We start from the raw sequence: 15,336 nt of genomic DNA on the forward strand, positions 1-15,336 counted from the left end.
CAAAATACATTCTGAGGTGAACATTCTACCCTTGCAAAATAAAATTGCATATGTGCTTTCTGTGACAGAAATTGAAAAAAAAATCTTCATGTTATACATGAATGTGCTACACACACACACACACACACACACACAACACCCTGAAGCAAGGTGCGGCTAATTCCATAAGGTGGGCTCTCAGAGTAGAAGATGAACTTTATGAATGGAGGGCACAAACTTTCAGACAATTCAGGGGGAGAAGATGTCAGTTCCGTGAGTGTGAAAAGAAATGGTGTTTATGACTTCCTCATAGTGGGAAAGAAATATTTTTTACTCTTTCTAATGTGGTAGAAACTGCGGATGACATTTTATACAATAATCTGTAATTATCCTAAAAATCCTGTAGGGGTGCTATGCCCTTCTGATCCATGATGTTTAAAAACTATAATAAAGTAGATACGATGGTATGTCAACACAGGCTCTTCACGAGTATGTGTGAAAAGCCTTCCCTCGCTGTTCCTCTTACTACTTCTCTCTGAACACTCTTGGGCTAGCCACAGTTGAGTACTGCCTGTTCCCAAAACATCTTGCACATTCTTGATTCAACGCAGAATTTTCCACACTCACATTTCTCTGTTTATAAGCTCTTTTAAAATTTTCTCTGAAGTCTGTTGCAGAATTAACAGTTAATAAATCCTTGTTTTCTGTTACATGGCACTTTAATGTTTTATTTATTTCCATAGGTACTATGAGTCTAAGTAAGAATGATGCTTGAATTGTCTATGTAAATTTAAGTGTTCAGATCAGTGCCCAGCTCTTGATAGATGGTTATTAGATCAATGAGTGAATGAGTTGAATTTTAATATTTTGTCAAACTACCACTGTAAAAAGATATCCAAGTCAAGTACATAGGTAGAATCGATTTTAAAATATTGGTTCTAGAGATAGACTGTGTGACCTGATTCATTCGTGTGTCCTTTGCTCTATGAAGAAAGTAGGTTTAGAAGAAAATTAAAAATCATTGATAAGTCCACCTGGCATTAAACCACAAAATCAAATTTTAAATCATTTTACAAATTACATTGTATTTTTGTATTTATTTTATCACTTGGTCCATACAATGTTCATATATATGTACAGCACTCTAAGACAACTGCTATTCTTTTATAGGATAAGGACACTGAGGTTCAAAGAATTTGTAATGTAATGAACAATAATGCTAAACTCAGTCAAACATAAACTTTATTATAGTTTACAACAACAACTCATCTATTTCAGGTAGATCCCACCATGACTATTTTAAAGATATATGTTAATATCATAGTTCCTAAAAGAATGAGACTTGAGTGATACACTATCAGAATTCAATAAATGCTTGGTCATGATACAAATAGCATCTCTCACGCTTTCTCTGCCTCCTCCTCTCCCTCCTTCTCTCCATAAACTAATTTTTAAATTTACAAGCCCATTAAAATTGATTTTCAAAATAAACAGAAAATTGTAATTGTGATAAATATAGCATAATGATACATAATTTTATTTTTTAAAGTGTATTTATTTTGGGGGGGGGGGGCAGAGAGAGAGATGGACAGAGGATCCAAGCGGGCTCTGTGCTGACAGCAACGAGCCCAGTGTGGGGCTTGAACTCATGAACTGAGAGATCATGACCTGAGTCGAAGTCAGCAACTCAACTGACTGAACCACCCAGGCACCCCTTATTTTGATTAATAACAAGGTTATTGTTGAAATATCAGTTTATGATGAAAACAAGTATTTGATCTGACAAAGAAACAGAATACATGTATACTCTCTGAGTGAACTCAGTGTATCTATGGGGATCTCCCTTTCTTCAGGCAGTAACAGGTCTCAACCCTGTCACGCTGTGAGATGCACTTAGAGTTTAGAAACAGAGATGCTATATACCCAGAACCTCACACTCTGACTTGCTGAAGAGATTGTTTAATCTGTAATCCCATCGCACTAAGCACAATGCTACTTTCAAAATTTTAGTGTCACCATAACAAGAGTAGCTAGCAGTAAATTATTGTTTAATTTACCTGTAATCATCATAAGCCATCAAATGGCTACCCATGTAATGGGAAACTCTGTAAATGCTTAGAGGAAAATGTGATATGTTATGAGGACTTGTGTTTATGAAGCACAAATTTTATGCAATTCAACTTATGTAAAGATTATATCCAGCCGTCAAATGGATCCAGTAATTTGTATCTCTTCAGATGTGTAACATTTTCACAGGTCTCCTTCTGATTTCTTTCTCACATCGCCTGTCTCAAGGAGCCATTGTTCTTACATCAGTACTGCGATCCACTCTGGTATAAACACCTGCACACAAAACTTTGCAAAAATATTCCTTCAAAGCATTTTTCCCTTTTTTCTTTCTTCGGTTAACTTACCACGCCCCGAGAAAGTGAATCAGTTTGTTATGTCTTGTATATCAGTTTGTTATAGCTGAATTTAAGGTTATCGTTGTATTTTATTTTATTTTTTTTTAATGTTTATTTATTTTTGAGACAGAGAGAGACAGAGCATGAACGGGGGAGGGGCAGAGAGAGAGGGAGACACAGAATCTGAAACAGGCTCCAGGCTCTGAGCTGTCAGCACAGAGCCCGACGCGGGGCTCGAACTCACAGACCGCGAGATCATGACCTGAGCCGAAGTCGGACGCTTAACGGACTGAGCCACCCAGGCGCCCCTATCGTTGTATTTTAACTTAAAATAAATTGGCTCTGAATACCTTTGAAAACTCAGGAACGAACTAGACTGATAAGTTGCTTTACAAAGTCTCTACACTAGGGAGTTGCAAACCAAGTGGCCTAGGATGCAAGGCAAATAAAGATCCAGGCGGAAGCAGGCTGCCCGTCAGGGTCAGGGAGGCAGAGGGCAGAATAGACACCAGTTGGTACTTGCCCATCTGAGAGGACAGCCACTGCTCAGTTATAGGTAATGCCTGCATGTGGCCAGGAAAATGTTAAGGAGGGAGCCACTTGCAAGTCTCCCAGTGAAAGAACAAATCAGGCCTTCTATGGCTTGAATCTTTACTCAAAGAGGACAAGGGATGCCCAGTTCTCCTTCACAGAAAACTTTTGGGGTATGAAATTCCTCCATATTAGTCCTTCTGTTGAAAGGAATATATTGCACGTTGTAAGATTCTTGCCATGCCCTGTTTTGGCTTTGACTATGTTACAGTTTTATTACAGTTATTGCTTAATTTATTCTTAGGTAGGTAAAAAGTTCCTGACCTCCATTTTTCTGTATAAATAATATGCATATAAAAATCGATAACTTACATGAAAATTCATAAAGCAAACATTCTGTATCCTAAATGAAGGGATCTGTATTTTGACAATTGCCTTTGAGTACATAAGAATGAATAACATATTTGGGGAAAGAAGAAAAAAAACCATATATTTCAAATAATCACAGTAAAATGGTAGAAACTTGATTTTTTTTTATTTAAAAACATTTTTTTACATTTATTTATTTTTGGGAGACAGGGAGAGACAGGGCACAAGTGGGGGAGGAACAGAGAGAGACTGAGACACAGAGTTCAAAGCAGGTTCCAGGCTCTGAGCTGTCAGCACAGAGCCCGACGTTGGCTCGAATTCACAAACCGCGAGATCATGACCTGAACTAAAGTCAAACGCTTAACTGACTGAGCCACCCAGGCTCTCCGAAACTTAATTATTTAACAAAACTTCCCTGAAGAACTTGAAATGAATGCAAACTTGTACACCATCCCACAACGTTAGCTACTTGTGACCAGAATTGCTATAGTGCCATGGAATATTTGGAGGATCAACGCCTAAGAGCTTAATAGATGTTAATGCTTTTGTTGATAGCAAAATATTTTAGAGGAAAGTTGTCTTCAATTTACTATTTTAATTTTCATGAAAATCAATCTAAATGACATATAATACATTCAGCATTAATATTTTATTTGAAACAGAAAATGAAAGAAACAAAACAAGAAAGCTTCTCCTTTGATCAATCAAATTATGAAGTGTATGTTTTAATTATCAGCAACTTGGTGTTTCTCTAGTGTATTTTAAAAATGCTATCTAGTTCACTTTTTTTCTTTTTCCAGTTTTTATCTATATTCCAGTTAGTTAACATACAGTATGATATTAGTTTCAGGTGTAGAATTCAGTTATTCATCACTTAACACACAACACCCAGTTCTCACCACAAATGCCCTCCATAGTTAACGTCTGTTTTATGGTTTCCTCTCTCTCCCCCTGCAGCCCCTATTTTCATCTGTTTTATTTCTTATTTTTCACATCTGAGTAAAATCATATGGTACTTTTCTTTCTCTGACTTATTTCGCTTAGCGTAATACTCTCTAGGTGATCTACTTCATTGCAAATGGCAATATATACATACATATATATATATATATACACACACGTGTATATATATATACATACATACATATACATATATACATATGTGTATATATGTATACATATGTGTATGTGTGTGTGTGTGTGTGTGTGTATATATATATATATATATATATATATATATATATATATATATATGACATCTTCTTTATCCATTCATCAGTTGATGGACATTTGGGCTCTTTCCATGGTTTGGCTATTGTTGATAATGCTGCTATAGACATCAGGTGCATGTATTCCTTCAAATCAGTATTTTTGTGTCCTTTGGGTAAATACTTAGTAGTGCAATTGCTGGATCATAGGGTAGCTTTATTTTTCATTTTTGGAAGAACCTCCATACTGTTTTCACCAGCGTGGTTGTACCAGTTTGCATTCCCACCAACAGTGTAAGAGAGTTTCCCTTTCTCTGCATCCTTGCCAGCGTCTGTTTTTTCCTGTATTGTTAATTTTAGCCATTCTGACAGGCATGAGGTGATAGCATTTTAGTACGGTTACAGGTATATATTCTGAAACTTGCCAAGGGTTTTTCTAAATGTCAGTGTGTATTTCATTGAGATAGTATCCCTATGCACTTTGGAAGAAGGTAAATTCTGTAACTTCATGCTTTGTTTTCTACGTATGTAAATTAGTTCAAGTTTATTTGTTGTGCCTTTAATTTTTGTTTGTCAGCTAATGAGACATGTATGTTAATGTTTCCCACGATTTCACTGCATTTTTCTATTCTTTTATTTTCTGTTTTGGGTTTTTTTAGATATAGTTCATGATACTGGGTGCAAAATATCTTCCTCTTACATTGAAAATGTTTCATTGTGGAACATCTCTCTATAATAATCATTTATAATATAAAGTCCATTTTATCTGATATTAATATAACTATATCAGATTTTTTAAAATTTTGGCTAATGGTTAGATGGCATAATGTTTTCCATCCTTTTCCTTTCAAGGTATATTTTTTTGATTTTTAAAAGTTTCATATGAGCCACTAAACTTCTATTGTTTTGCTTTATTTTCATCTGGTTTCACATTATTTGTTTATTTTGATTTAATGTACTTACAATAAATTTAATTACTGATATATTTTTGTGTAAGTCTGCCATCTTGCTATTTGTTTTTTTTTAATTTTTCTCTTTTTTCTTCTTCTAGTTTTGAATAGTTAATATATTCCACTGCCTTCATTGTCCCCTTAGTTAACAATTTACTTCAATTTTTCTTTAATATTTGCTCTAGATAATTACAATTTTTTTCCAAATTAAATTATAATTTTATCACCTGAAACAAATGGAACAACAAATCGTCCCCATTACATAGACTTTTTTTCTTTTTTTGCTATTTTGACATTTTATATACGAAGCAATACAAAAAATTGTCATTATGTTTGTTTTGTTAAATAGTAAATAATATTTTTTAAGTCAATAATAATTCATCCTTTCTGGTTGTGTTTGCTCTTCCTGGATTGCTGTCTTTCTAAAGGAAATTCTACATTTTGTATAAAAATCTTTCTGCTATTCCTTTTTGTACTGATCTACTGTCAATGAATTCTTCATATTTTTTTCTTAACTTACAATTTTTGATACTTTTTTTAGAGTGTATTTCACTGGGAGTAGAACTCTAATGTGAAGAATTTTCCTTATTTTAAAATGTAATAAATGATGCAATGTAATTGTCTGCTGAATAATGTTGTCTGTTGAAAATCAGCTGTCAGTCTAACTGCTTTATTGTAGGTTAGTTTTTTTCCACTTTAATGGATCTTTTTTTAATTTAAATATTGTTTTGTATTTGATATTCAAGAGTTTAACTCTGGTTTACTTAAGAGGTACTTTAAAAAAAATCTACTTTTGGGTTATAAGGAATTTTTAATCTATCTTTTGTTCTGGAAAATCTTGATCAGTATTTATTAAAAAAAAAAAATATATATATATATATAATTTTCTGTTTGTTTTGTCGCTTCCTCCTACTGGTTGTGCAAAAACATGCATGTTAGTGATGAGGTTTTGGGGTGACGGTGGGGTTCAGAGCTGATGGCCAAAAAAGAATTCTTGAAGACATCTTTGGTGCAAAAGGTATGACAAAGGAGGTTCCTGGAGAAAAGTTTTACTCTGTTTTTGCCTCAAGTATTTGCCAATAGGCTGCAGGTTATACGGAAATTTAATTTTATCTGCCATTTCCTTCTTGCCTTTGTTCCTCACTTCACTATGGAGGAAAGGGTGATATTAGGGGCTCTGGGAAATTGAGTCTGTAAATTTCTGGAGATTAGGCTATTGATAAAGTCATCTTTTTCTTTTAATTTACTAAGATGTTTGTAAACTGAAGGAGACTCCTGTCCTGAAGGACTGTGATCTTTATCAGTTTACTATTTGTTTTCTTTCCTTTCCTTTGTTCTTGGGCAGCCAGAGGTGCCTGAGGAATATCACACACATCCTACCTGGAAGGGGTGGGTGTGGGGATGGGGAACAGTGTGTGCTAACTTGTGGCTTGCCTTAGCTTATTTTATGGTCCCTCATCATTAGGTCTTTTAGCTTTGCACCATAAATCTATTATTTTCTGTGTATTTACTTATTATTTTGATCTCTGTCTTCTTTAACCTGGATATTTTATATTGCCCTACATTCTAGTACAGTATTTTCCCCTTTATTTTCTAATAACTTGTCTCCTAAAGCTATTAAGTACATACGTTAGCACTGAAATATTTTAGTTCTATAATTTTCATTTGACTTATTAAATATACATTATAGGTATCTGCTAAAATTATCTACTTTGTTCCACTTATCTACTTTTTTTCCATGTGTTTTTAAACATTAATCATAATCATTTCAAAACTCTTTTCTAATAACTTTAATGTTAGCATCCAATCTGGGTATTTTTATTGATTTTTTTCCCTTTTTTGTGTTGGTAGTTTTCCAGTTTTAAGCATGCTTTGGAATTATTGACTGAACATTATGTATAAAGAGTTATAACAGTGACTGATTATGTCATCTTCCTCCAAAGAGAGTTATTTGCTAACCTAAATTACTTACATTATCTTAGAACTGCTTTATATCATTTTCCCCTTATTCCTGGGAAGTTTTTATTCCTAAACACACATTTTTCTCTAGTATCAACCGAAGCATTTACCAATTCTGAGTCCTACTGTCTATCGGCTGCTGAAATCTCTATTAGCTCTGGCGCCTTCCAGCTTTGTTTTTTCTTGGTCTCTTGGAGTCTCCACATGTGCACATGTGGCATACGTATCTGCAATTATTGCAGAAATATTGCTTTCACATTTCTGGGACCATTTCTCTGAGGTTTCTCCTTTCTGTGCCTTTGTTCTTATTTAAGCTACTATGCCAGCCCTGAATCCCAACCTCTGTCTTCCAGAAACTATATAATTGCTGCTTAGATTCTTTCCCCTAGCACTACATATTTTTTTAAAAAATGCCCTGAGTCATTGTCAGTATAAAAATTCATATTGTTGTTCTTCCTTTTTCCCAAAGATCACATCTCTTTCAGGCCTTTTTACATTGAATACTCTCCAATGGCTTGAAACAGTCATTGTGTGTATATTGTGCAGTTTCTATAGCTGTATTCAATGGGAGAGTGCATCAGATGCATATCACTTCACCATCTTGATTGGAAAGACCAACCCACTGATGTTTAAATTGAAAGAACATGGATGATACATGAATAGCATATCAATTTGATATTCAATATTGATGAAGTTTTGGGGTGATGGTGGAGTGGTCTGAAGCCGACAGCCAAGAAAGAATTCTTGAGGATGTTGTTGGTGCAAAAAGGGGATTTTATTAAAGTATGAAGACGGAACCTGTGGTCAGGAAGAGCTGCACTGGGGTCATGATGGGTAACTCATCATGTACCCTCAGGTGGGAGAGGTCAGGGATAGAGTAACTCTCTAATGAATTTTGGAGGCGAATTTCCAGGACCTTTAGGGGCTAGCTGTTGCTGGGGAAACATCACTTATTACTATTTAATAAAACCTCAGTCATGAGACCCTTGAGATGTATATTGGGGGGCTATAAGCTTAGAGTATGATTGCCAGCATATATCTTGGGGCAGTTGAGATAAAGGAAGTAGATGACAGGATCCTCTAGGATGGGATAATGTTAAGCCAAACTTCCCTTTTGCCCCTAGCAAAGTGTCATCATCCAGGCAGCTGAGCTCCTAAAGGGAAGTCACTCTGCCAGTTTCAAGAACTTGTCAATGGGCTGTAGGCAGTAAGGGGATGTAATTTTTTCATTTGCTGTGGTTTCCCACATCACAAGGGCAAGCACCTAAACCCTCTCCTTTGTTGTTGGGTAGCCAAGAATATCTAAGGAATGTCACACACATCCCACCTTGTGTGGGGGAGGGGGGGGCACTGTTAGCCTGTATTTTGCCCTTAGCTTGCCCCAGGCTCCCTCATCAAATATGGCTAAATTGAAATTATGAATTCAAAAGAAGGCTGAAATTCTCAAATTAACTGTAAAACCTGCAAGTTATTGGTCTATTATAGTTTTTTATTCAGCTCTGTAGATACAAAGTGTGTTTATTTAATATTATGAGATTTCGTGTATAAAATAAGAATAATTGAAAATAATTATATATTTATTCTAATAAAAAAGGTACAAATACTTATGGAGCATATTCTTTCATATAAGGTAGTAGCTATAAATAAATAAAGATGTGGCATTATTCCAATTTTAAAGTTGAGTATTTTGAAATAATTTAAGATTGTCTATTTAGAAACTTACCAGTTATAACATCAATAATTTTATGATTTATATTTAATCTCTTTGGCTGTATGCTGTGGCAAAGTTATAGATTCCTTTTCCTTTGCTTACCCTATTTAGCATGGATATGCATGCTTAGGGTAATAAGCATATATTACTGAGAAATTATGTGATTGTTACCAATTAGTCTTTACAAATCATCTTTTAAACTATTCACAGAATGCTGAAAAACAGTAGGAATGATCTGCAATTAGAATTTATAAGTTTTGGGGTGCCTGGGGGGCTCAGTCGGTTAAGTGTCCAGCTTTAGCTCTGGTCATGATCTCACGGTTCGTGGGTTCGAGCCCCGTGTCAGGCTCTGTGCTGACAACTCAGAGCCTGGACCCTACTTGGGATTCTGTGTCTCCCTCTCTCTCTGACCCTCCCCCACTCACGCTCTGTCTCTGTCTCCCAAAAACGAGTAAACGTTAAAAAAATAAAAAGAATTTATAAGTTTACAATTTTTTCAGCATTTCATGAGTCACGTTTCTGAATAAAAGTGAGAGAATGCTAAAAAAGAGAAGTGGCCCACTTCACCAGTCCTTTGAAAGAAAAATTTCTTACAGGAGAATCTGCTTTGTAGTAGTGCACGTTTACACATGGTGACACCAAATATGTTAGGATAACCAGTTTTATTTAGTTTATTTACCTATTTTTTTTTTTAGGTCAACTAACTTTAAAGATACTCTTCCACTTTTGGGATGAGCACTGGGTGTTGTATGGAAACCAATTTGACAATAAATTTCATATATTAAAAAAAAACAAAGATACTCTTCCAGAGTTCAGTGGAATTCTATTATCAGACAATTGTTCTTTTAATGTGTGGCATTGTAACGTGCATGCTGTAGTCATTCTTTATTCATATAGTAAAAACAATGCCACCAGAGCTTAAGGTAATGCTTAACGATCTAGATTCCATACAAGTTTTTCAGATGCAAGAAATTCCCAGATTCTTGGTATGTCTTTTTAAATTTGAGAGTTTAAATTTCCAATGTAAACTGCATCTGCTGTGTAAAGCAATTTAAAGCAGAGACTTAGAAACTTTCTGGTTAATCTTATCTATAATGTCAGACTTCCGGGATAAGTCAGATATCGCAGCCTAAGACTTACAAGTCAATCAGTTTTCCCTCAGAATCAACTATAAATAAATATTTATCTTATGTAAGTTGTCACATTCCCAAGTAAATGCTATTAATGTAAGAAAAAAGATTAATTAGTCATAATAATTATAATTATCAGATTGATTACAGCTTTTGTAGGCTGGGACCCAGGGTTAATTTTAGAGAATGACTTATTTACTCATCTGGCAAAGTTACTGAAGGAAAGAAACAAGGTCTTTTTAAAAGCAATTAAATCAGTATTATCCTGGGGGAAGAAAAAGTGTATTTGAAGGGTCAAGCTTCAATGAATCAAATGCCCTTTTATTATTCACACCAAGTCTTGCTTTCTTAAATGTACTTCATCTAATCATTAGCATTTCATGATACAGTCTAAGAAATAATGTGAAAAGGATCACATATGGCATAGGAAATTATAGCACATTCAGAAACAGAAATATGAAATAATGACATCTGTATCTCTCTGCCATATAAAATTACATAGTCTTAAAACCAAAATGGATAATTATAGCACGATTTAAAGATATATTTGAAACTTGCTAATGAGGTAGACTATAATTTAGAAATTACATATATTAAAGCTAAGAAAAAAAAATCCTTTATTGATATATTACAAGTAACTTGGTGCATAAACTTCAGTAACACATATTGTACCACCTCAGATCTCAGCAAGCCCAAGCTTCCCATCCAGGCACTTAAATCATAATTGTTTCTATGTATTTAACTTTTCCAGATAAGACAAAAATCCTACCTTAAAATAATCCCAGGCATCAAAATGCTATACATTCTGTAGTAGAATTGATATAACAAACATTTCATTTAGGGGGGAAAAAAAACCACCTCTCTCCACACACTTTCAATTTTTTCTGTGAAAGTTATCTAACAGTCACTAAGAATGATCCAGTCTTCATGATAATAATAAGAAAATAAATTTAGGTGTATAAATTATCAACATTTTGCTCTGATAGCAATTAGCTTCTAATGGGAAAAATGACCTTACATTTAAACGATGAGGAGAGACAAATTTTGGTGGATCTGAACACTGATTTCTGTATTGTAGAAAATGGTTGGCTCAGTACATATGACTTAGCACTAGAGTCTAAACTGGCAACATCTACAGAACTTCAGAGTCTCCTTTTTCTTTAAGTTTATTTTTTTTATTTTCAGAGAGACAGAGAGTGAAAATGGGAGAGGGGCAGAGAGAGAGGGCTCTGTACTGTTAGCACATGGTGCTCAAACTCATGAAACTGTGAGATCATGACCTGAGCCGAAATCAAGAGTCAGACACTTAACCGACTGAGCCACTTAGGTCCTCCTGAATCTCCTTCTTTCTAATATGGCCTCCTCTTCATCCAGGGAGCTTTCACTTGCATATTTGTGTAGGTGCTTCTGTGCTCTCTGACTCCCTGATGCTGAAAATATAGAGAACATTTTGAGAATCAGGGATCCTTTCTCCTGGACCTCTGTTGTAGAGTTCTGTCCAGCGTGAGTGCCATACTCTAGAATAATGAGAGTTTAGGGAATTACATGTATTCTGCTACTGTTATAATTGTAAATTTTCTCCCAGTAGACTTTATATTTCCATGTGATTATAGTAGTGTAAGTGCACTTGAAACAGTGGCAAATTAGTTAGCTGATGTTATGGAAGTCTAGAGGGAGAATAAGGCAGCATGCAGGCTCCAGCAGCTGGCATTTTAGCTTTGTAGCCCTAGAAAATGGAGGAAGTGTACAGTTACAAGAATTTATTAGGATGTTACTAGAATAACATATCTGGCATGAAACCAGAGTTTGCTCTGAAATGGAAAATGGAAAAACTACTTGCCAGTCAACAGAAGCCAGAGTATAGACATTGACATTAAAAATTGGCATTGAGAACTTTAAAAAATTGGGCAAATAGGAGATTAGATACAATTGAATGCAGAATACATAAATTGGAAGACAGGTCTGAGGAAACTAGACAGAATGCATAAGAAAGGCTAAAGATAAACATACAAACAAACAAAAAAGAGGGATTAAAATACATAGCAAAGGAAAACAAATTTCTAATGTAAAATAATAGGAGTTTCAGAGGAAGACAGCAAAGAGAATGATGAGACAGTATAAAAAAAAAACAATAAACTAGACTAAGTGTTTTCAAGAATAAGTATAGATATTAAACCTTAAACAAATAATCATAAGAAATCTCAAGTGTGTTGGAAAAATTTTATCTCATAGGTGTGTTATGGTGAAATGTAGAGTTTGAAAAACAAAAAGAAAGGAATTTGACACACAATGGGCTTCTCATCAACAATAATAGAATACATATGACAGTAGAAAATTGTTCTCAAAATTGATGAGAAGATGAAATATAATTATTATTCTAGAAATCTTTAACCTATTAAACTGCATTAAAAATGAGGAAGAGATAAAAATATATGTTAAAACAAAAAGAATGAGTTCACTGTTCAGAGAACCTCACTGGAAAACTACGTAAGATGTATGTCTTGTATTGCAATCATTCACAACATTCATTCTCACTTGTCTTATTTCCTTAAAAAAATTCTGTTTGGAATAGAATTTTACTGACCTTTCATTTTCAAGTACTTGATATCTTTCTTACCTGCACTTGTATATTTAATTATATGTTCACAATTCTGCATTCTGTCCCCACCTTTGACATGCTTTCCTATAAGTAGAAGATATTTTCCCATTGAATTTGGGTTGGCTAATTAATTTGCCTTGATCAATGGCATGTGAAAGATTGTGGTTTGAACCACATCTGAGCATAAACTTTAATAAGCTTGTGGTTTAGCTTAATTCTCTTGTGCTTGGCTCCACTCTGATAAGAACATCATTTAGAAAGAAGCTACTCCTTCAGTCTTATGAGAAAACACTAGAGCTTAATACAGTTGAGTACAGCAGAGCCCAGCAGAATTGTACCAAGCCAGAGTTAATATATAAAGTGAGAAGAAATAATGTTTGTGATTATAAATTATTGAGATAGAATTCATTAGCGATAGAAAGTGACTAATAAACAAAGTGAGTATGCATACTACATTGTATCTCTCTAGAAGCAAGTTTCTGTCAAAAACACCACCACTGTCATTACCACCCCTGCCACCACTACTACAGCAAATTATGTGAAATTGTGTTTGAAGAAGAAAAGCGTATGGAGTGAAGCTTATAGGATGCTTGAAAATGACTGTGTTCTGCTTTGGTAACATTTTAATGAGATAATTTATAAGGTAGAAAATGTACCTAAAGAATTCATGGCTTCAGAAGAGGTTTTATGAAAGCATGTCTGTAATGTGAGTTGATTGCTATAAGCTGCATTTGATTAGATACTACAAGAAAGAGATGAGTACAGAAAAAAAAATATTGGCCTATTTTCTAGTAAACATGAAAAAGATGGAAGAAACCAAAAATTTCATGACTTTGAGGGTTGAAAATGCAAAGGATTCAACAAATAAGTTAGCCTCAGAACTTTAGGGGCAGGAATTCTTGTAATGATTGCACAGAATAATTACTGAATTGCCATGAATGGTTGGCATTCTTTTCCTTTAAAATAGGGCATTTATTTTTTTTTATTATTTTGTCCTTATATATCCTTAATTGTATATTGAATGGTGGTGCGCAAATAATATGTCTTTTTAATTCAGTGGTCTCTAGATCAAGAAGACACCTGCTCTGGTATGACTGTTTCACATGATTTTGAAATTGAAGCCTGGGTCCATGGTTTAAAGAGATTTGGAGTATCAGGAAGCAGATGAAAGGATTTTTATCCATAAGAGGCACACAGATATTTGTGACTGGAGGATGGAATATGAATAGATTGTATTATTTGTTCACAATGGTTAATTCTTTTCCGTCTCTCATTATGTTTTGCTGTAGATGGCAAATATGTCCCTGGTGTTTTAATTCTGTACTTTGCCAATGACTTTGGCCAACAGAAGATACCATACTTGAAGAAAAGCTTTAACTTCACTTTAGCGGTTTAATTCTGTGTTCATGATCTTGCTTCCTCCCAAAGGTGGCTTTTTCAGATCATATTCTGGAATAAAAATTCATTTGGAATTGAGCCTATCCTAGCGGAGTGATAGCTGAATCATAGTTTCTTGCTTTCTTTCTTTGTTTCTCTCTCCCTCCCTCCCTCTCTCCTACCCTAGCTCTCTCCCTTCCTTCCTTCCTTTCTCCCCCACCCTTCCTATTTTCTTCCTTTCCTTTTCCTTCGTCCCTCCCTCCTTCTCTTCTCCTTCCTTCCTTCCTTCCTTCCTTCCTTTCTTCTTTATTTATTTTTCTAGTAAAAAAGGAAGGTGGTTTTTATTAAAGCATGGGACAGGGCACCTGGGCAGACAGAGCTGCACTGGGATTGTGAGGAACAATTGATTATATACTTTTGAGTTATTGGAGCTTAGGTAAGTCTTTAAGGAATTTGGAAGCAATGGTTCCAGGACCATGAGGTACTGACAGCTCAGAGGCTGGAGCCTGCTTCAGATTCTGTGTCTCCCTCTCTCTCTGCTCCTTCCCCACTCGAGCTGTCTCTCTCTCTCTCAAAATAAACAAGCGTCATTTTTTTTTAAAAAAAGATTAGGTCATTTACTACTGTCTAGTAAAGCATGTCATGAGACCCTAAGATATGTATCAGTAAACCATATGTTTGGAAGACAAATCACTAACATAAATCTTATGGGGCAGAGATAAAGAAAATTTCCAGAGGGATTTTGATTTGTTAAAGGAGACTGACTTATAGGATCCTGGAGATTGGGCTAATGTCAAGCCAAGGTTACCTTTTGCATCTAGCAAAGTATTAACATGAAAGCAGGTGAGTTCCTAGAGGAAAGTCACTCTACCTTTCTCAAGTATTTGTCAATAGGTTGCAAGTTATAAGGAGATTAATTTTTTTCTAATTTTTTTCTTTTGTTCTCTACATAATTTCCCCCTAAAGAATTTTGACCCTTAAATCTTTAAGGTTGCTGAGAGTGGAAGGTCTTATCTTCTGTAACTTCTTCCTGCTGAATAGGGATGTCGAAATGTCCCTACCTGTAGGTCAACACTGCTCAGTTGGGGACTAATATATAAGAATTATGAAAGGCAAAG

General features: G+C 34.9%; 1 protein-coding gene across 5 annotated transcripts in view; it reads left to right on the forward strand.

Annotated features, from left to right (window-relative positions):
* The window catches only part of CDH18 (cadherin 18), a 526,050-nt gene that overhangs the window by 409,903 nt on the left and 100,811 nt on the right, over positions 1-15,336 (forward strand). The gene's annotated exons all lie outside the window — the stretch shown is intronic.

The sequence above is a fragment of the Panthera tigris genome, chromosome A1, assembly GCF_018350195.1.
Source record: "Panthera tigris isolate Pti1 chromosome A1, P.tigris_Pti1_mat1.1, whole genome shotgun sequence".
In the NCBI taxonomy this organism is placed as follows: domain Eukaryota; kingdom Metazoa; phylum Chordata; class Mammalia; order Carnivora; family Felidae; genus Panthera; species Panthera tigris.